This window comes from Dipodomys merriami, unplaced genomic scaffold, assembly GCF_024711535.1.
Source record: "Dipodomys merriami isolate MVZ:Mamm:240054 unplaced genomic scaffold, mDipMer1.0.p SCAF_412, whole genome shotgun sequence".
Lineage (NCBI taxonomy): Eukaryota > Metazoa > Chordata > Mammalia > Rodentia > Heteromyidae > Dipodomys > Dipodomys merriami.
Window position 1 is genome coordinate 742,622 of NW_027205738.1, and position 21,869 is coordinate 764,490.

Consider the following 21,869-nt stretch of genomic DNA (forward strand, 5'->3'; position numbering starts at 1 on the left):
GGAGAGAAAGGACAGCAGGAACAGCTTGTCTATAGCCACTCAACTAGGGAACAACAGGATCAGAATCAGAAATCAAGTTTAATTCTAAAGCCCAGGCTCTAGCCCCTTACCTTTGTGGGGAAAGCTCCCTCAGAGGCAGAATTTAACAGGACACAGGGGTACTCAGGAGGTGATTGGCTCTAGGTGAACTGCATGTAGAAATAGTTTGGCCTTTGCTGGCTCTGACTAACTAAATGATCTTTTTTTTGGTCGTGGGGCTTGAACTCTGGGCCTGGGCACTATCCCTCAGCTCTTCAGCTCAGGTAAGCGCTCTACTACTTTAGCATCAACACCACTTCCGCCACTTCTGGTTTTCTGAGTGGTTTATTGGAGATAAAGAGTCTCATAGACTTTTCCTCAGATCTCAGCCTCCTGAATAGCTAAGATTACAGGCATAAGCCACTGGTGCCTGGCTGACTAAATGATCTTTTCTAGGACTCCAAACCTCTGGGAGGGTGAATTTTGTTTATTTGTTTGTCACAGGGTCAGAGCTGGCCTTGATCTTCTTGTCTCTGCCTCCTGAGTTCTAGGATTACAGGAAGGAACTGACTGTCTTCCAGTCAGTTGAAGCTCTGGTTTTCTGAGAGCCCTGGCATGAGGAGGGGAAGCTGGAGGGTGGGCAACTGTGACTTTGTTCAGAATGGCCACTTTCTTGGGGTCTAAGAGTCTCTGTAAGATAGGTTCTGCCTCCTAGGGTGGCTGAGGAGACTAGAAATATGGAAGCAAAGCAGCTAACATAAGTAGACCAAAGAGACACTCCAATTCACTTCCTTCTCCAACCTCCTGGCCTCTTCTGCCTTGAGGTCAGGCAGGCGTGATTCCCGGGCTGACAGGAAGCTAGTTCAGCAGGAGTAGGGACATAGTCAAAGGAGAGCCAGAGGAGGAAGGAGGGGGAAGGGGACAGGGAGGAGCAGAAGAGGAAGGGGTGGGGGGAGAGCTTTGTATTAAGATTCCTGTTGAGAAGCAAGAACTCACTCCTGGGCTCCGAGGCCCTTGAATTCCTCACTCCATTCTCACCTTCCAGAAGCACCCTTGCCCCAAATTGTCCAGCTGAGGAGACTAGTTGGGCCTGGGAAGGCCTTGTCCAGATTCTGCCAAGGAGACCCATAGGGCCTACTAGGAGTTACCCACCACAGGGCAGACAGCCAAGTGGCAGCTGGCTGACAGAGAGGCAGGTGGAGGGGACAGAAAAGATTGTCTGGAAGCCAGTAAGCACCCCTGTCCCTGAAGCCAACGGCTTATAGGAGTGTCCTGGGAGCCTGGTGAATCTAAGGCTGAACAAGCCCCCCACCTAGCATGTCTCCTTGAGCCTATGTCTCTTTACTGAGTCGGTTCTACCAACACTCATGTGTTCCCTATCCTCCACTGAGGCAGAAGACTGATGCCCTTCAAATGAGGCAGCTCACTTCAGTTTGCCTCTCTAGACAGATGGATTTCTGGGTCTATCATGGAAGCTACAAAGGCCCTTTGAAAATAGATAGATACAGACAGACAGACAGACCGAGTCAGGTGTCAGTGGCTCATACCTGCTGAAATCTGAGGATTTAGGTTCAAAGCCAGCTTGGGCAGAACAGTCCATGAGACTTTTTTTTTTTTTTTTTTTTGCTTGTTGTGGGGCTTGAACACTGGCCTGGGCACTGTCCCTCAACTCTTCAGCTCAAGGTGTGTGCTCTACCACTTAAGCCACATTGCCACTTCTGGTTTTCTGGTGGTTAACTGGAGCTAAGTCTTATGAACTTTTCCTGCCCAGGCTGACTTTGAACTGTGATCCTCAGATCTCAGCCTCCTAAGTAGCTAGGATTACAGGTGTGAGCCATTGGTGCCCGGCTTCCATGAGACTTTTACCTTCAATCAACCACCAAAAAGCCAGAAATGGAACTGTGGCCCAAAGTGGCAGAATGCTAGTCCTGAGCACCCAGGCCCTGAGTTCAAGCCCTAGGACTAGCACTTAATTAATTAATTAAGCCAAGACCAGATTTAAAGTCTTGCCTCAATGTTTCCAGTTCCACTTCTTCTCTTCTCCCCTACCCTAGCCCAGCTTTCTGCAACCCCCTCCCTCCCCATTGACCGAGTCCCTCTTATGTTTTGAAGCCTTCCTGTAGAATGAAGTCATGAGGTATCTGTATTCTTTGAGAGCCTCTCTGTATCTGCCCACTTGCTTTCCCTCTGTCATTTCAATCTTTCAACCACCTTACCCGGCAAGTGTACAGCAGAAGATAGAGAAGAGGTCTAGTTGACTGAGTGTAGGGAATTGCCCAAGGCTGAAGGGGGCCAGAGCTAGTCCTGCCTCAGGTCTTTCAAGCGTAGGACCTCCTAGGTAAAAGTGCAGTGTAGTTCTGAAATTGGCGAGCATCATCCAGAAAAGGACCAATGTCCATCATTGGAAACAATCCTAGCTTGAAAAGAGTCAGTGGCTTGACTGAAGTCCAGAGAAGCCAACATCTGTGTTGTCTTCTATGTAAGTTCCATGCTAAGTTCCAGGGCCTGGAGAACTCAGGGGCAAAAAAAGATAAGATTCTAACTGGGCATCAAGGCACATGCTTATATTGCTAGCTCTTAAGAAGCAGAGGCAGGAGGATCTTGATTTTGAGGCCAACTTGGGCTACATAGTGAGTTCCTGCCTCAAACCAAACTAAAACCAAACAAGCAAACAAAAAAGGACAAGATTCTGGTCAGATGGAGCTCTTGGTGAAGCGGGGAATCAACAGTACATAATACCTAAAGCTCTAATAAGGATGGTGGTGGCTTCTGTTACACAGAGTAGCCCCGAACCTAGCAAACAGCTGCTATGGAAGGCTTCCAGGAGGAGATGATTTCTAAGTAACAGTGGGGAGAGAAAGCTCCAAGCATTTCTTCATCCTCTGATCCTAGGCAACTGCTGGAGAGTCTTCAGAGGTAAAGTACACTGGCTTAGAGTAGGCCATGAAAAATACAAGACAACTGGCACTGGTGGCTCATGCCTGTAATCCTAGCTACTCAGGAGGCTGAGATCTGAGGATCGCAGTTCAAAGCCAGCCCAGGCAGGAAAGTCCAGGAGACTCTAATCTCTAATTAACCACCAGAAAACCAGAAGTGGCACTGTGGCTCAAGTGGTGGAGTACTCACCTTGAGTTCAAGAGCTTAGGGACAGCACGTAGGCCCAGAGTTCAAGCCCTACGACTGTCAAAAAGAAAAAGAAAGAAAAGGAAAATACAAGACACTCAGTAATATAAAAGTTAGATAGAAAATGCATTAGGAATGTCCCTTGCAAGACCAAGAATCAGTCAGTAGCATGAGCATGCCTGTAATCCTAGCTGTTCAGGAAGCTGAGAGCTGAGAGTCATAGGAAAGTCTATGAGACTCTTGTCTCCAATTAACCACCCAAAAGCCAGAAGTAAAGCTGTGACTCAAATGTTTGAGTGCTAGCCTTGAGCAATAAGGCTCAGGGAGAGTGCCCTGGCCCTAGACCAGCACCAAAAAGAAAAAAAAAGTCCAATTCAATATATACTATATGCTTACACCAAAAAGTTTTTCATTGTGTATCTGAAATTCCAATTGAACTGACTTTAAATTTATTTGTTTTTGTTTTTGTTTTTTTTTGCCAGTCATGGTGCCTGCTACCACTTGAGCCACAGCACTACTTCCAGCTTTTTCTGCTTATGTGGTGCTGAGGAATTGAACCCAGGGCCTCATGCATGCAAGGCAAGCACACTACCACTGAGCCACCTTCCCAGCCCCTTTTGTTTTGTTTTTTTGACACAAAGTCTTGCTATGTAGCCCAGGCTAACCTTGACCTCTCAATCCTCCTTGCCTCTGCCTCCCAAGTGCTGGAATTACAGGCATGTACAACATTCAGTGTTGTTGTTGTTGCTGTTGTTTAATTTAATTATGACTGTGCCTCCTACCAGCTAGGTGATCCTTGGGCAAGTTACTTCTCTTTCCTGAACTCCCAGGACTATCCTTACCTCTATGTGAAGGAATATTCTACCTGAGGCAGCCTAGAGGGCAGCCAGACAAGAATGGAAGGGTTGAGGCAGAGCTGTGTTTGCTGAGGGAGAAGGAAAAAAAGAGCAAAGCCACTCCTTGGCGTAGGAGTGGTTAGAGGGGCTCTTGTTTCATTATGAATGTCTGTGGCTGGGGTTCTTGAGGGCTTTCCAGGTGACAATATTCAGGTTGCCAGGTATAGGATGAGGACAGGGTTAACAACACACAGTTAAGTGTCATTTGCAGACTAGGGACAAAGATTCCAGTGGCAAGAATAGCGGCTGAGGTGTAGCGTTGTCTCTTCCCACTCCCCCACAACACACTTTAAGGCTACAGCTGGTCCCAGTCCCTGGCAGTACCATCTCAGGTCTGCCTCTGTGGGCCTCCCACCCCCTTACTTCTGAGTCCTGGAATTCAACTTTATCTCCTCAAAGGTCACCTTGCCCACCAGCCCAACCCCAGGGATGGACATTCCTCACATTCCACAGCCCACTGGAGATGGCATGCCCAGGTTTCCCTGCTATCCCAGCTTCTTCCTAGGGGCTCCTGGGGTCTGAGCTAAGGGTCTAACTGGCTGCATTTAACTTGTGCGGGTGGCTCATGCCTGTAATCCTAACTACTCAGGAGGCTGAGATCTGAGGATTACTATTTAAAGCCAGCCCAGGCAGGAAACTCTCTGCGAGACTCTTATCTCTAATCAACCACCCAAAAAATGTCAAAAGTGAAACTGTGGCTTAAGTATTACAGTGCTAGCCTTGAGCAAAAAAAGCTCAGGGACAGTGCCCAGGCCTTGAGTTCAAGCCCCAAGATATAGATAGATAGATAGATAGATAGATAGATAGATAGATAGATAGATAGATAGATAGATAGATAGATAGATTCTAACTGTCTCCTATCACCCAAGGATCCTTGAACAAGTTCCCATTCCTTCCGGAGCCTGATTCTCCCCTGGACCTGTAAGTTGGGAGAGTTCCTGGCCACAGGGACATACCAGTCCTGTCTTTTTTTTTTTTTTTTTTTTGGTCGGTCGTGGGGCTTGAACTCTGGGCCTGAGCACTGTCCCTCAGCTCTTCAGCTCAAGGCTAGTGCTCTACCACTTGAGCTACAGCGCCACGTCCGGTTTTCCGGTGGTTTATTGGGGATAAGAGTTTCATGGTAGGCTGGGAAGGTGGCTCAGTAGTAGAGCACTTGCCTTGCATGCATGAGGCCCTGGGTTCGATTCCTCAGCACCACATAAGCAAAAAGAAAAAAGCTGGAAGTGGCGCTGTTGCTCAAGTGGTAACGCGTTAGCCTTGAGCTGAAGAGCTGAGGGACAGTGCCCAGGCCCAAAGTTCAGGCCCCACGACTGGACCACTTCCCCCCCCAAAAAAAAGAGTTTCATGGACTTTCCTGCCTGGGCTGGCTTTGAGATCCTCAGATCTCAGCTTCCTGAGTAGCTAGGATTATAGGCATGAGCCACCTGCGCCCAGCACCAGTCCTGTCTTTGCAAGTACATCTGCCTCAACCAATGCTTCATGCTTAATAGAGGCTCTACGATGCCAGCTCCCACGTTGCCTTCTCTGAGTCTGTTTTGTCACTAAAAGAACAATGACAAGTGAAGGACAGGCACCTGGAGTGTGTTGATCTACCAGGGGACTGAGTGGAATGCCTCAGAATTTTACCCTCCCAGAGCTGAGCTAGTAAAGACTGGCTGCAGCTGGAGGCAGTCTGAGATGACCTCAGCCAGTTAGGGAGGAGGCAGATGGACAGATGGCTGTGGCCTCTGTGGGATGGCTGGTGGGAAGCAGTGGCTGGCCAGAGCCTTGGTGGGAAGGGCTGATCCAGTGGCAGGGAGCCCATGGCTCTGGGCAGCTCTATCATACTCTATGACTACATGGGGTATGCCTTCCTCTAGCCCCACTCTTTCCTCTGAAGAGGGTGAGCAATGGAACATGTCCAACTGAAGCCCAAGCTCACCATTCTAGATCCCATTCCAATTCTCTGGCCCAGAGCCCTGTACCCACTCCCAGGACCTGGGTAAGTCTATCCGGTGGACTCTTGTACATGTGTGCCCTAGGCCTGAGAGGTGAGCAAGGGAGATAACGGCCATGAGCTTGGATATGGGGCACATTCTAGTCCCTTGCATATACACAAGACCCTTGCAGTGGGTTGAAGCAAAGGGGAAAGAAGAGGAAGTGGGCAGGAGGATTATCAGGTGACCACATATCTCCACCTCAAAATTAGGGTGTGTTACCTGACAGGGGCCCTGCCTGGGCAATTCCAGAGGACTGTCAGAAGCTTTGGTCCAATAGTGGGACAGTTTTGCCTGTGCATCTTCAGGTTCTTAGGAAGGCTTTAGGGCAAGACATTGTTGTATGTGTGCAGGTACTGAACTCAGGGTCTAGGTGCTTTAGCGTTTTCCCCTCAAGGCTAGCACTGTACCACTTGAGCCATAGCTCCACTTCTGGCTTTTCAGTGGTTAACTGGAGATTATGGACCTTCCTGCAGGGGCTGGCTTTGTGATCCTCAGATCTCAGTCTCCTGAGTAGGATTACAGGCATGCACCACCAGCCTGGGGCTAAGCCAAGCTCTTCCCAAGTCTCAAGCGTGTCCCTACCACCAGCTCCCAGAAGGATCACTTGCTCATTTTGGTCCTCTCTTCCCCAGCTTCTGAACTGGCACTGCTCAGATGGCACCTTCATGCTCTCCACTGGGTAGCCCATCCTGTGGTGGGTTGGTGTCTGGATGGGCCAGGACACCTGTCCTTCTCTCAGTCCTCCAACCTGTGGCCAGCAGTGGGAACAATAGCTGATATTTATTCAGGGCTACGGCCATGCACTTTCCTTTACTGAGTCCTCACAACCATTCCAGGAGGCAGGTTCTGTGATCGCCAGCATTTTTCACATGGGTTAACACGTTAAGGTGCCTTAGGGTCTTCTTGGGGACTGAATCCTAGACCTCGGAAAAGCTGGCCTCTAATTCTAACGTGCTGACTCCAGACACACCAGGTAGGTAGATATTCAGAGGGTCTCTACCTCCACAACAAATCAAGAGATCCAAGAGGGCAGTGGACTCTAGCCAGTTGTCTCTCCACGGGTGCCTGGTACTGCCTGCCCTGGTTTCTGGCTGCTGCGGAGCTTCGAACACCTTGCCCAGCGGGCCTGGGGAGGGGGCAGCTGGGGCGAACTGGGGGCCAGATGGACTGCACACCCGCTGTGGTGGGGAGGCCCCAGCGCCTGGGCGCGTTGCCATGGGGACGGGGTGGCGGCCCCGCCCCAGCAGGCGGGGGAGCAGGTGGTGGGCCGGTGCGCAGGCTGGGGGAGGGGCCGGAAGGGGCCCTCGAGGTCGGCCTGCCGGACCCCCCCCCCCAGGCTCCTCCTCCCGCGGCTCCCCGTGAGACCCGGGCCCTGCTGCACAGTTGGGCTGGAGCCAGGGCATCCTGGCTTAGGCTCTGACTCCTTCAACATCTTGTGTGTTTGTGTGTGTGTTGGGGGGGGGGGAATGCATCAGTCCCCCCTCCCTCAGTTTCCCCAATTGTGGGTGGAGGGGTTGGACCAGGAGGTCTCCTTGGACATTCTGAGTGCACACTACTTTGTGTAGCTCTGAGACAGAGCCTGGAGGATGAACAGATAGGTAATTTCTCTCCTCCTCCTGGAGGGAGGCATTTTCTTATCAAACAATGCTGCCCGCTGCAAGACCCAGAACTGAGTGTAGGCTGGAAGAGGCCGGTCTCTGTACCGGGGTATCTGCAGCACAGGGGGAGTGACAGCCCAGTTGGTGGGGGAGGGAGGGGGTGAGGGACTTATCCAGGGTGGCACAGCGGAAAAGAACCAGGCACTGGAAGAGAAACCAAGACTTAGCCCCCATGCTCCACTCCTATTTCTGTGTTTTTCCAAAATGGCAGGACCATTGTGTGAGGGCGCAGACTTGAGGCCAGGACGTCCCGGATGGAATCCTGTAGGCCTTGGGAAGAGGTATAAAGAGGTTAAGGCCTTCTCCACAACCCAGCCCTGCTAAATGAGGAGCTGGGATCTTGCCTTAGCCCTGGTCTCCACCCTTCCAGGCCCCAGTTCTCAGGGGAGGCCCCCTTTGCTCAGGAATAAAGCCCCTGTCTCCTCCCTCCTCAGGCAGGACCCCTTTTTCGGGGGAGGGGTTGGGGAATGGTGGCCAGGCTGCTCCTCCACCCTTAGGCTGGAGGTGCTGGTGATGGGGACCTGGGTCTCACTGAGAGTGAGGAGAGGTGCTCTGGATGGGGAGGAGATAGAGGGCAGCAAGAAGAGGCAGGGTCTGTGCCTTTAAGGTACTGCATGCTGTTGGAGCAACACACACACACACACACACACACACACACACACAGTCTAGCACACAGTCATGCAGTCACACAGCCACACACACACACATACACACACACATACTCTGAAGCTCGCTCTCTTTTGCTCCCTCCCTCCCTCTTCTCTCTCTGTTTCCCCTCCTTCCTCCTGCTCCCTCCACACAGTCACACACATACACACACATCACACTAAGGCTCTCTCTCTCTCTCTCTCTCTCTCTCTCTCTCTCTCTCTCTCTCTCTCTCTCTCTCTCTCTCTCTCTCTCTCTCCCCAAGGTCTAGTTTTGAACAACACGAGCAAGGCAAGGAAGGGCAGGGCAGGCAAGGAGCTCTGACCTAGAAATGGGTTCTGCCTCCTCCAGCCCTCCCCGGCCCTCCCCAGCTCAGGAAAGGGGCTTGATTTTCAATTTGGCATTGCTGCCCTGGGTCAAGGCTGTGTGTGTGTAGGGGTGGGGGAAGTAGAGGACCTACTTGGAGGGGGGGGAACAGCCTTTTCAGAAGGAGGGAGAGAGGGAGGGGTTGCTTGGCCAAGGGCCCAGCCTGTTGGACACAAACCCAAGAATGAGAGGGGAGCCTCCTGCTTCCCCACAAAAGGTGGGGCTCACTTCTAGCACAAAGGAAGCAGGCTTGGGGACAAAAGCAAAAATGTAATGGGGGCTTTGGATGGACCAGTGACATTTTGACTAAAGATAAAGGAGCCCTTGAGCCTCTCAGGTTATTTCACACCTTTAGTCAAATTCCAGATTCCCTCCACCCCCCCCACCCCCCCACACCCCCCCACCCCCCCACACCCCCACACCCCCATCCTGGGACTCAAACTCAGGACCTCTGGTACATTAGCTAGTGCTCTGCCACTGAGCTACACCTCAACCCCAGGAGTAGAATTTTCCCCAAAGCTCTTCTTTACCTTGTCCATGCTAGATTAGCACTCTAAATTCCTGGTTCCAGTCTCTTCTTCTCACCATGTGGCCTAGGCTGACCTCAAAGTCTTTGTTCTTCTATTTCAGCCAACGAAGTGTTGAGATTACAGGCAGGTGCTACCCCATCCAGTTCAGTCCCTTCTTAATCACCAGTCATATTCCTATAGTTCTGGGTAGATGCCAGAGTGCTCTCTGTGGATTTTAAGCTTCTTCGTTTAGATTTCCTCTGACCGTGTGTTTTCTTTCTTTCTTTCTTTTTTTTTTTTCTTTGTCGGTCGTGGGGCCTGAACTCTGGGCCTGGGCGCTGTCCCTCAGCTCTTCAGCTCAAGGCTAGCCCTCTACCACTTGAGCCACAGCACCACTTCTGGCTTTTTCTGCTTATGTGGTGCTGAGGAATCGAACGCAGGGCCTCATGCATGGGAGGCAAGCGCTCTACCACTGAGCCACCTTCCCAGCCCTGACCCTGTTTTCTTTCCTGTCACAGCTAACACAAAGAGGAACTCTTATTTATACTTCAAAGCCCAACTCAACAGTGCTCTCACTAGTAATATGAACAAAGTGGGGAAGGGAGAGAGATGGATATAAATTTGAAAATCCCCTTGTAAGTGTATATGGAAATGTCACAAACACCTCTGTGTACAATTAATATATGCTAATTTAAAAATCTTTAAAAACAAAAAAAGTATCCTCACTAGTTAGGATAGCATATTCCCTAGCTCAAACCCTTAAACAGGAAGAATAATTGCCTCCTATGGGCATGTAGACTTGCTAGGCTTTTTCTTTTCTTTCTTCTCTCTCTTTTTTTAAAAAATTATTATTTTTTATTTATTTATTTTGTGCCAATCCTGATGCTTGAATCCAGGGCCTGGACTCTGTCCCTGAGCTTTTGTGCTCAAGGCTAGTACTCTGCCATTTGAGCTACAGCTCTACTTCCAGCTTTTTTGGTGTCTAATTGGAAATAAACATCGTTTGGACTTTTCTGCTGGGCTGGCTTTGAACCTTGATCTCACCCTCCTGTAGCTAGGATTACAGGGGTAAACCATTGTGCCTGGCTTGTTTCCTGTGCTTTCTAATTTAATAAGTAAGTGTGGCAGGCTGGTACATGGTGTTTTCCTTATATTATCTCATTTATTCTGTAGCCCTGTCTGCTTTGTGGTGGGATTAGGATCATCATTTTGTACACAGAAAAAGGTGCTTGGATGAACTAAATGCTGTGGTTGAATAGCTCACCAGGACTGAACTACCAGCCTCTAGCCTGTCACAACTCTTCATAAGCTTCTTCACCTCCAGGAAGAGAGGGCCTTTGAGAATTCACAGAGTGATGGGGAGTGGGAGGCTGATATCCTCAGAATATACACTAAGATGTACCCTCTTCAATTCAGTGAGTATATCTAGAGTCAGTCTCATATTGGACTATACAGGGGAAACAGACACTGCCTCTTACTTGTGAATGACAGGCACACAGGCCAGCCATGATGGCTTAGTTATCCCAGCCAGAATGCTGAGGAAGCCAGCACACTGGCCCAGGTTTCGAGAAACATGCTCTGGGAAGTAGAGCTGGGGTAAGTGGGACACTGCCAGGTAGGCCAGAAATTAGGAAGAGCTTAGGGGGGACCGAAGAGAACGTTGAGTCCCACCCTTCCCCAGTGGCTGCCCACTCAGTCTCCTGACAGCTGCTGTCCACTGACTCTCAAGTGTGGGCTTCCCAGAATTCCCTCCCGAGAGCCCACCCCAGGCTCAGACAAATGGGGCTGGCAGGATTAGGGTGTGTCCTAGCAGTAGAGCATTTGCCCAGTATGCTGGAGATCCCCAGTACTGTTCCTAGTACTGTTCCCAGTACTGTTCCTAGTAGGGAGCAATGAAGTTGGTGGACCAGGTGGCAGTGAATACCTGTAATCCCAGCTCCTCGAGAGATAGTAGGTGGATGGTAGTCTAAGGTAGCCCAGGCAAAAAGGAGATCCTACCTGAAAAGCAAACTAAAGCAAAAAGGCAATGGGCACAAAGGGCACAGCTGAGATGGTAGTGCACTAGACCTGAGTTCAACCAAGAGTATCACCAAAACAACACAAAACAAAACAAGAAAAAAGGATGTGGGCTTAAGACAGCCACTCCAACTGGGGGTTGCCCGTTCCTTTATGTTCGTATAGGGCATGGCCTAGGTGATGCAGCTGTGTTGAAATTGCCACGTGGGGGATAGGGATAATCCTTCCAGTAAGTGTCCAGCAAAGTGCCCACTTTCTCCTTCTTCTACAAAAAGACAGCAGCATCTAACTCTCAGCCAGTTTCCCAGGGATAAGGTAGGTTAGAACCAGAGAGAGGTAGGGGATCCCACACAGATGTTCCCAAATCTGGCCATGTGTACCTCCTCTATGTTTTTTTTTGGGGGGGAGGGTCAGTTGTGGGGCTTGAACTCTGGGCTGGGTGCTGGCCCTGAGCTCTTCAGCTCAAGGCAAGCACTCTGCCACTTAAGCACAGTACCACTTCTGGTTTTCTGGTGGTTAATTGGAGATAAGAATCTTACAAGCCAGGCGCTGGTGGCTCACACCTGTAATCCTAGCTACTCAGGAGGCTGAGATCTGAGGATCATGGTTCAAAGCCAGCTCAGGCAGGAAAGACGGGGAGACTCCTATCTCCAATAAAACACTAGAAAACCGGAAGTGGTGCTGTAGCTCAAGTGGTAGAGCGCCCACCTTGAGCTGAAGAGCTGAGGGACAGTGCCCAGGCCCAGAGTTCAATCCCAACAACCAACCAAAACAAAAAAAAAAAAAGAATCTCATGGACTTTTTCCTGCCTGGACAGGCTTTGAAAGGCAATCTTCAGATCTCAGGCTCCTGAGTAGCTAGGATGGCAGATGTGAGCCATTGGTGTCCAGCCTTCTCTATAATTTTTGTTGTTGTTGTTGTTGTCTTTTGTTCATTTTTTTTCAGTTGTGGGGCCTGAACTCTGGGCCTGGGCACCGTCCCTCAGCTCTTTCAGCTCAAGGCTAGCACTCTACCACTTGAGCCACAGCACCACTTCTGGCTTTTTTTGCTTATGTGGTGCTGAGGAATCGAATCAGGGTCTCATGCATGCAAGGCAAATGTTCTACCACTGAGCCACCTTTCCAGCCCCTTCTGTATGATTTTTTTTATCTCAGCTTGTCTTGTCTCCCTCCCTTCCTTCTTTCTTTCCCTCCCTCCCTCTCTCTTTCCTTTCTTCCTTCCTTCATTTTTCCTTTTATTTATTTATTCATTTTTGTGCTAGTCCTGAGTCTTGAACTCAGGCCTGAGCACTGTCCCTGGGCTTTTTTGCCCAAGGCTAGTACTCTACCACTTGAACCACAGCTCCACTTCTAGCTTTGGAGGTGAGTCTCACAGACTTTTCTGCCTGGGCTGGCTTTGAAACTGTGATCCTGAGATTTGTTTCTTGAATAGCTGGAATTACAAGCATGAACCACCAGCACCCGGCTTGCCTGCTTGCATGCTCTCTCTCTCTCTCTCTCCCTCTCTGACTTCCTTCCTTCCTTCCTTCCTTCCTTCCTCCCTCCGTCCCTCCCTCCCTCCCTTCCTTCTTTCCTTCCTTCCTTCCCTGTCTCACTATGTTGACTTTGTTGCCCAGGCTGGCTTTGAAATCCTGGGCTAAATTAATTCTTCTACCTCAACCTCCTGAATAGCTAAGATTATAAGCTTACACACCACTGACCACCATGTCTGGCTTCTCAGTGTTTGTCTTTAAATTTACATACTTTTACGAAACTTTATTTAACAAGAAAACTGTATCCTTAACTCTAAATGGAAAACCAGCATGATTTTCCAAAAGACAGAAGGTAAAGATAAAAATAAACTCAATGAAAATGAACCAAGTCTAGCTTAGATACTATTGCTTGCTAGACCTCTCTCTTTGCCATAAAAGGAGATTTACTAGAGAGTATGATATATACCTGCAATGCTAGCACTCAGGAGGCTGAGGCATAAGGATTGCAAATTGAGGACAACCTTGGCTATATAGTGAGACCCTGAATTGAAAGAAAGGAAGGAAGGAAGAAAGAAAAGAAAAAAGAAGAAAGGAAGTAATTCTAGCTACTTAGGAGATTTGAGATTTGAGGACTGAATTTCAAAATCAGCCTAGACAAAACTCTCAGAATCTTATCTCCAGCAAAATGTTAGACATGGAGATATAGCTCAAGTGGTAGAAAAGTCAGCATTGGCCAGGCACTGGTGGCTCATGCCTATAATCCTAGCTATTCAGGCATGTGAGGTTCAGAGGATTGTGGTTTGAAGCCAGCCCAGGCAGGAAAATCTATGAGACTCTTATCTCCAGTAAACTCCTCAGAAAAAGCTGGAAGTGGCTCTATGGCTCAAGTGGTAGAGCACTAGCCTTGAGCAAAAGAAGCTCAGGAATAGCACCAGGGCCTTGAGTTCAAGTCTCAGGACTGGCACAAAAGAGAAGAGAAAAAACAGCCTTGAGCACAAAAATCAAATGAGAGCAGGAAGCCCTGAGTTCAAGCCCTAGTACTTGGAGGAAAAATTTAAAAAAGAAAAGAAAAGAAAAAAAAAGAACTGATTATGGACACGTCAGCCTCACACAGAGCCTTTCTCCTTTTCCCAGTCCCAGACTTAATCAGAAGAAACAATCTAAGAGAACTTTTTTTTCCCCTGAAGTTCTGAGGACTGACCCAAGAATTCTGAGTATGCAAAGCCAATGTTCCACCACTGAACTATATCCTATACAATAGCTCTACCCTAGTGCCCAGTGGAAGAATTTACAATAAAATGAAGTAGAGGCTTCCGTATTTGTTTGGTTGTTTTTTGTTGGTGTTGAGCTTTTCTGTACAAGGCTATAGTGCTCTAACACTTAAAGCCAAGCTCTATTTCCATTTTTCTGGTGGTTAATTGGAGATATAGAGTCTCATGGCTTTTTCTGCCCAGACCGGCTTTGAACCACGATTCTCAGATCTCAGCCTTCTGAGTAGCTAGGATTACAGGCATGAGCCACCAGCTCCTGGTTCTGGCATGTTTTGTATGGCCTCTCCCATTCATGACCTGTTCCAGCCTTTGTAATATTGCTTCAGTCCAAGTTCTCTGGTTCTGGGAGAAGAAGAGACAAAACCAAACACCAAGAAACCAGGAAGCCAGGAAGCCAGGATGTCTGACCAAGTCGGGGATAGTGAAGGGAAGCTGAGTCCAGTAGACAGCTGGGTTGCCTGGCCATAGGCAGACAAGCCCTAGATGCTAGTGGTAAGGTCTACCTCTGCTTCCCTCCCCAGATGGCCTTGAGCAAGTCCCAGCATAGCATGGCATAGGCCCTTGTCTGTATGGTTAGATGGGTTGTTCTTGAGAACCCTTCCCCTCTCACTCAATCTCAGGGATGCCCTAGAGCTTGAAGAGCACAGTCCTGTCTCCCCGGCAAGACATGTAAGGCCACGCCCACTGAGCCTGATCTGGCCCTTCTGCTCTTCCAGTCCAACAGCCATAGGTTGAGCATTGCAGCTGTACCATCACAGGCATGCTGTCTACAGTGGCTGAATGGATGAATCAGTGAATTCCTTGCCTCCTGCTCCCTGCTCCCTGTCTGTATGGGCTATTCTCTCTGCTTGGAATGCTTTTTCCTCCTTGCTTGGTCTTGAAGCTTTTGATCATCATTTCCTAAAACCCTGCATCCCAGAAATGTCCCCATATGAGCTCATCACTCTTAATTCAACAAGTCACCCCCATTGAGTGCTTGCTTGTGTGCTGCATAGGATGCAAGATGCCAAGGAGAGCAGGGTGAAAAGGACAGGAAAGGATCCATTCTTCTTTGGACTTCCCAGAACTCAGCTCCCAGGCTTCTCTCTCCAGCTAGCCTGCAGAATTGCTTGTTTGCACCTAGCATTTCTGGACTGGCACAAGGTCATGGCTTTGGTCATCTGGTTATATGGTGGGGTGCCCTCCCCACCCCAAGCTGGAATTCAGGAAACAAAGTGAGCAGGAACAAAAGCATTGCTGGCCACCAAACACAGAGCTCTGGGCCACTCTAGGTGGCCAGCAACTATCCTACATCTCTGCCACCCTGACAGTCACACTGCAAGTTGGTGATATCAGTAGCTGATGACTTGAGACTCCAGCTGGGCCCTACAGGCCACACATCTCCAGGCTGTCCTTCAGCCCTATGGGAGCCTCTTCCCATAGGGCTGGATTCCAGGAGCCTCCTCCCTCTGAGCCTTGCTCTGCACACCCCATCCCCCAGCACTGGCCTGGCTTCCTGGAATTTGTCCTCCTAATTGAAACCAAACACCGGGGCTCCTCAAGGGCTGTGCCCCAGAGGCCCCACGGATTTCTTTTCCTCCCTTCTCCTTTCTCAGGCTGGGGGCTGCTGGGGGCGGGGTGCTTAGCTTAAGGCAACATGGGGGGGGTAGACTTTCCCTGCACAGAATATGGGGTGAGGGGTCCTCTCAGCTGCTGGGATGTGAGCAGAACTCAGCTGTTTCACAAGCTGGAGAGCCCGAGGACAGAGCAGCAAGTGAGGGAGAGAGAATAGGGGGTGGTCTGGTCCCAAGAGAATCCTGGCCCAACCCTGCCTCAGGCCCAAGGCCTGGGAACTAGAGGATAGATTTGTGATGGTCAGCTCCCTCTGGATCCACTATGTGGCCTTACAGACGTTACTATCCCTCGCTGAGTCTCAGATTCTTCATGGTCCAAGAAATGGGATACCTATGTGTGTCCTAGCTTGCGGGATTTCGAAGACATTTAAACAAAATGACCTGCATCAATAACCACGTGAGCTGAGGTCTGCATCAGTCCTGTCTCCAGCAGTGAGCTGGGCCTCAGGGTTGGTGGAAGGCCTGCCTGGGGATCACGTGAGGCTGTGGAAGGACGTGGTCAGAAAGGCCACTCAGGGTCAATACCTGTTTATTGAATGAAGGAATTCTCTCTGCTTTCTACAAACATTCACTGAGAGGCTTCTTGCCTCAAGCTTTGGGACACAACCACCAGGAGGTAGCAAGGTGTTGCCCTCAGGCCAGAGACTGGGAGGGATGGGTGGTAGACATGCTTACAACACCATGACCAGGAAGAAGGATGGTGTGACAGGAAGCAGAGGGGACTCAGGGCTGACCCAGGCTGCAGGGGGGTGGGGGTGGGGGTGTGTGCAGGGTGGTAAGAGGGGAAAGGCAGCTTCCCAGGGAAAGTGACTGAGCAGCCACAGAACCTGACCCTCCTTGAACTCCTTCAACACCTACCTGTCATTGCATGCCAGGGGACCAGGCACTACCACTGGCAGGCAGCAGTGCCGGGAAGCCTGAATGGACTGGCAGTCTCAGTCTGTAAAGAGTGGGAGGCGGGGAGCAGCTCTCTCCTCTGCTCTAACACCATCTCCAGTAATATGTATCACCACTGTCCCCCCCTCCCCACATGCATTGTCGCTGTAACTTCTTGTTCCCATGCACTGTCACTGTAACTTCTTGTTCCCGTGCCTGTGCTCCTCAAAGTATTGTCCTACAGACATCTCAAACAAGTCACAGCTGTGAACCATGTTTGTCATTTAAAATTGTCTAATAACCACATATTTTGGCAGTACTGGAATTTGAACTCAGGACCTTCCTGAGCAGGTACTCTAACACTTTAGCCATGGTGGTTGTCCCCCCCTCCATCCCCACCCCCTTCCCTCCCCCCACTTTTATGTGATTAATGAGACTTGAACTCAGGGCCTTAACATCTTACTCAGCTCTGTGTGTGTGTGTGTGTGTGTGTGTGTGTGTGTGTGTGTGTGTGCGCTAGTCCTAAGGCTTGAACTCAGGGTTTGAACACTGTCTCTGAGCTTCTTTTGCTCAAGGCTAGTGCTCTACCACTTGAACCACAGTTCCACTCTGGCTTTTTCTGTGTGACTAAATGTAGATAAGCATATTATGGACTTTCTTGCCTGGGCTGGCTTCAAACTGTAATTCTCAGATCTCAGGCTTCTGAGTAGCTAGGATTACAGGTGTGAGCCATCGGTGCCCAGCTTTACTCAGCCTTTTTGCTCATGGCTGGGACCCTACCACTTGAGCCGTACATACAGTTCTAGCTTTTGCTTTTTGGAGTTGATTACTCAGGGGCCGGAAAGGTGGCTTAGTGGTAGAGCGCTTGCCTTGCATGCATGAGGTCCTGGGTTCAACTCCTCAGAACCACATAAGCAGAAAAAGCCGGAAGTGGTGCTGTGGCTCAAGTGGTAGAGTGCTAGCCTTGAGCTGAAGAGCTGAGGGACAGCGCCCAGGCCCAGAGTTCTGGCACCATGATGGATGATTAAAAAAAAAAAAAAAAAAGAGAAAGAGACTCAGATCTATCTACCCAGGCTGGCTTCCAACTGTAAGTCTCAAATCTCAGCTTCCTGAGAAGCTCACTGGTACCTGGCTTTAGTTTATTTTTGAGATAAGTTCTCACACTTTTGCCTGATCTTCTTTCTACCTCCACCTCCCAAGTAGTTGGGATTACAGATGTGAGCCACCATACCTGTCCCTTCTAAGGACATATTTTAAAAAGAGAAACAGGATGACTTTTTAAAAATAATTTAATTTTTTTATTCTACTTTTTTTGTCAGTCGTGGGGCTTGAACTCAGGGCCTGGGTGCTATTCCTGAGCTTTTTTTGCTCAAGGCTAGTGATCTATCACTTTGAGCCACAGCACCACTTCCAGTTTTCTGGTGGTTAATTGGAAACATGTCTCACAGACTTTCCTGCCTGGGCTGGCTTTGAACTGCGATCATCAGATCTCAGCCTCCTGAGTAGCTAGGATTACAAGGATGAGCCTCCAGTGCCTGGCTTGAATAATTTATTAAACCCTACATGTCATAAACAAGTAATCAATATACAGAAATTAACAAGCTACTTAAATTTATCTATTTTTGTGCCAGGCTGTTGCAGTCTTGATGTGTCGCTTGTACTTACAGCCCAGCTTGGTGTAGATTGGCCATGCTTCATAGCCACACTCCACTGGTCACTTGTGGTGAGGTGTGACTGTATTGGATAGTACAGATATTGTAGATGTGATTCTTTGGGAGCAGGGACCCTGTACTCTTCATCATCTTTTTCAGTGGTAAGGACAGTATCCTAGGTAGAAGGCACAGCATGTACAAAGAGACCCAACAGTACCAAAAAAAAAAAAAAAAAACCCACAAAGGATATCCAGCAAGCCATTTTGGTGTGGCTGGAGTGTCAGTCAGGTAAGCACTTGGGAAGAAGCAGCAGGGCTGCGTGTGTGTCTGGAATCAGGGCCAGGAAAGCACTGAATAATGTGCTAAGGAATTTAGATTTCGGTTATGTGGGCAGCTTGGGTCTTGGTTTGTAACAAGCAGAGGAATGTCATGTTCGGGGCAAGGTTTCTACGGGAGGCTGGGAGGCTGCCTGAGGATCATTTGGAAGAGACCAGTCAGGTAGCAAGAAGACCAGCTAGAAAACCAATGTAACCAAATAGGTGGAATCATATGACAGTGGGGAGGGCAGGGGGAGGACCACCGCAGAGACAGCATGAAGGCAGAACCAAAGGACATGGAGACTGGCTGACCTGGTAGAGTGGGAAGTCAAATGGGAAGCCTGAACAATTTGCCAGCTTCTAGCTTGTGGAGTCAGTTTTCTGAGCCAGGTCACAGGAGGAGAGGGAGGAGGAGCAGGGCTGTTGAGAACATTGAGTCCAGCCTGTGTGTATGTGTGTATGTGTGGTGTGTGTGTGTGGTGTGTGTGTGTGTGTGTGTGTGTGTGTGTGTGTGTGTGCGTGCTTGCATGTGCACTAATACTTGGGCTTGAGCTCATGGCCTGAGGATTGTCCCTTACCTTTTTTCACTCAAGGCTCATGCTTTATCACTTTGAGCCAGACAACTCCATTGTTCAAGGCTGGCCTAGAACTGTGATCCTCTTATCTCAGGCTCTTGAGTAGCTAGGATTACAGGCATAAGTCACCCGGGTCGGGCTGAGTCCAATCTTGGTACATCTGGCTTTGAGATATTAGCAAGATGTCTTGGTGGGCATGAACAATTAGGATATACTATGGTAGTGAGCTTCTTGTCCCTTGTGGCATTCAAATCAGAGCTGAACACACACTAGCCTGGGATAGTAAAGAAGGCCTATGTGCATCTCAGGTGAGCTGAGCCTCCAGACCTCTCAGCTTGGACAATTGCTGAGCTTAGGGATTTGCTACACATGTGGATAGGGACACTGCTTATCAGAGCTTAGATATGTCTGTGACTTGGGGGACCTTTGTGATCTAGAGGTGGTCCACAAATAAACCTGGGGGTAATTCATGCACCATGTCTGTATGAGACAGAGGCTCCATCTCAACAGATTGCAAGGGAATATAGCCTTGAGTCCTGGGGCCCTGTATAACCACAGGATAAGAAGAATCCTTGATCTTCAACCAGCTTCCCTGCACTACACAGGATCTGAGGGCAAAGGAGGGCCTTGCCTCGGGTCATACATCAGGGCACAACTCCTCTGACAGGTGGCAGCATGCTGGATCCCCAGCCATCTCTCCAAAACCCCAAGTGCCTCCAGCACTTGCAGCCCCTTGCTATTCCTTGGCTTGAGAGATGTTCTGAAACACACGGGAAGGGATTCTGGTGCTTTTTAATTAGGAGGATACAAAGAAAGAAGTCAGACGGCCGCCCCCACCCACGGATGGGAGACTTAAGTGCTCCCCAAATTACACAGCAGATGCCAGGGCTCCGACAACAAGACCCAGCTTGATAGCTCTGTGGTAACCACAGCCAGAGCAATTTTATTTTTATGTTTGAACTCCTCGGTGATATATAGACCTCTCACAGGCAAGAGAAATGGCATCCAGAACTTCTCCCTTGCAAAAAAAAAAAAATATTTTTAAACTTGCGCAACACACACCCAGTTTAATTAACCCTTCTGTCAGGAAGCTTACTCTGGGCCAGGCTGGGTAAGAAGGCTGTTTCTCCCCTATGAAGTAAGTTTAGTGCCAAATACTTGGGGTAGAGAGCCAGCTCAGCCACTGTCTTGTGTGGGACCCCAGCTGGCCCCTAACTGCCCCTTGGCCCTCACTGGGTAAATGACAGGTACAATTTATGTGTCTCCGTTCAGACCTCCTCCTCTTCTTCCTCTTCCTCCTCCTCCCCCTCCTCTTCTTCCTCTTCTTCCTCCTCCTCCTTCATCTTCTTTCCAGCTTAAAAAAAAAATTCAGGGCTGGGGATGTAACTGGGTGGTACAATCCTTGCCTAACATGGGACCTTGGCCTTCCTGCCTGTGTCCTTTCCAGGGTAAGGTGGTCTTGGGTCTCCTTTGTCCTACCAAATCCCTATTTTCATGCAGACTGGGAAGTCAGAACTGAAACCAAAATGTTTTGAATCAAAGCTTACCTCTGATCTCACCCTCCCATCGCAGTGGTAAAGATAAAAGTTTAAATTCTCCTCAACACCACCACCAGTCCCATACTGTTCTGTGTCCTTTTCCCTAGTCACTTGGACTCTGCCTAATGTCCCTTGTTTTCTTGTACCTCTTTCTGGTCTCCCTTAGTGTTCTAAGGCTGAGCTTTGATGTCACTTCCTTAGCCAAACAACTTTGGTGACCAGCTCCCCCACCCCACTGATGGCAAAGCCCCAATTCCTGTACATAGCCTGGTACCCCAAACACTAGCCCTGGGCCGCTTGAGCCCTTTCTGTCTGTGTCTACACTCCATTCATTCACCCTGAAAATTTTGTTGAGCTCTTAATTTTGTGTGAAGAATTGTGCACTCAGGATACAGCCAATGCCTAAATGCTTAGAAGCTAAGTGTGCTTGAGAACTCAGGGTTGGGGGCTCTGAGGAGGGGCACGGAGTTGAGACAGGGACTGGGCTGTGGCCAACTCTCTTCTTGCTGGTTTCCTGTTTACTGCTAGCAGCTGCCCATCCCGCCTAGCACACAGATGCCCCAGAGAACCTTGGTGTTTTCAGACTCATGGTGCAATTATAAACTTAAAGCAAGCAACTTGGAGTCTGCCTGGGACTGCCTTGAAAACCTGCAAAGGAGCCCCTTCTTACCCATCTGCACCCCACATACTCCCCAACTTCTACCTTCCTCTTCCTCTTTGGAGGACATATAGCCCTTGAAGTTTTTGTTTGCTTGTAGGGGGAGAAAAATACTCACAGTGTAGAGGACTCTCCTCTTCTTCCTCCTCCTCCCCCCTCCCTCCCTTCCTCTCTTTCTCTCTCTCTCTCTCTCCCAAGCATCAAGAGACATAGCAATCTGCTTTCTGCTTGCAGATACTGTATGTGCATAATTAATAAAACCTCATTATTTATTTATAGATACACACGAGGACTGGAGAATTAGGGCTATCCCCATTATATATGGAGAGAGGGGGAGAGAAAGAGTGGGAGAAAGAAATACTCTTGAACATTGGATCCTTCAGAGAAGCCAATCTCTCCTCATGCAATGAATAAAAAGGCATGTGCTCCTCGTGGGAGTGTCGCTCTGTGCCCAGGGAGGCATCAGGAAAAAAAAAAAAAAAAAGGAAACCTGGTTCAGGAGCTTAAAAAAGGAAAAGGGACGAATTGGATTTGCTTTGGGGAGCTCATAGGAGGGGAGCAGGTAAGGAGATACGATGGATGGCCTGGCCACTGGGAGACCAGCTAGGGGGCAAGTTTGGGACTGTTCCAAGAGTGGGACTTGCAGACAGACTCCTTGGTAGGTGGTGGACACACAGGCAATCAC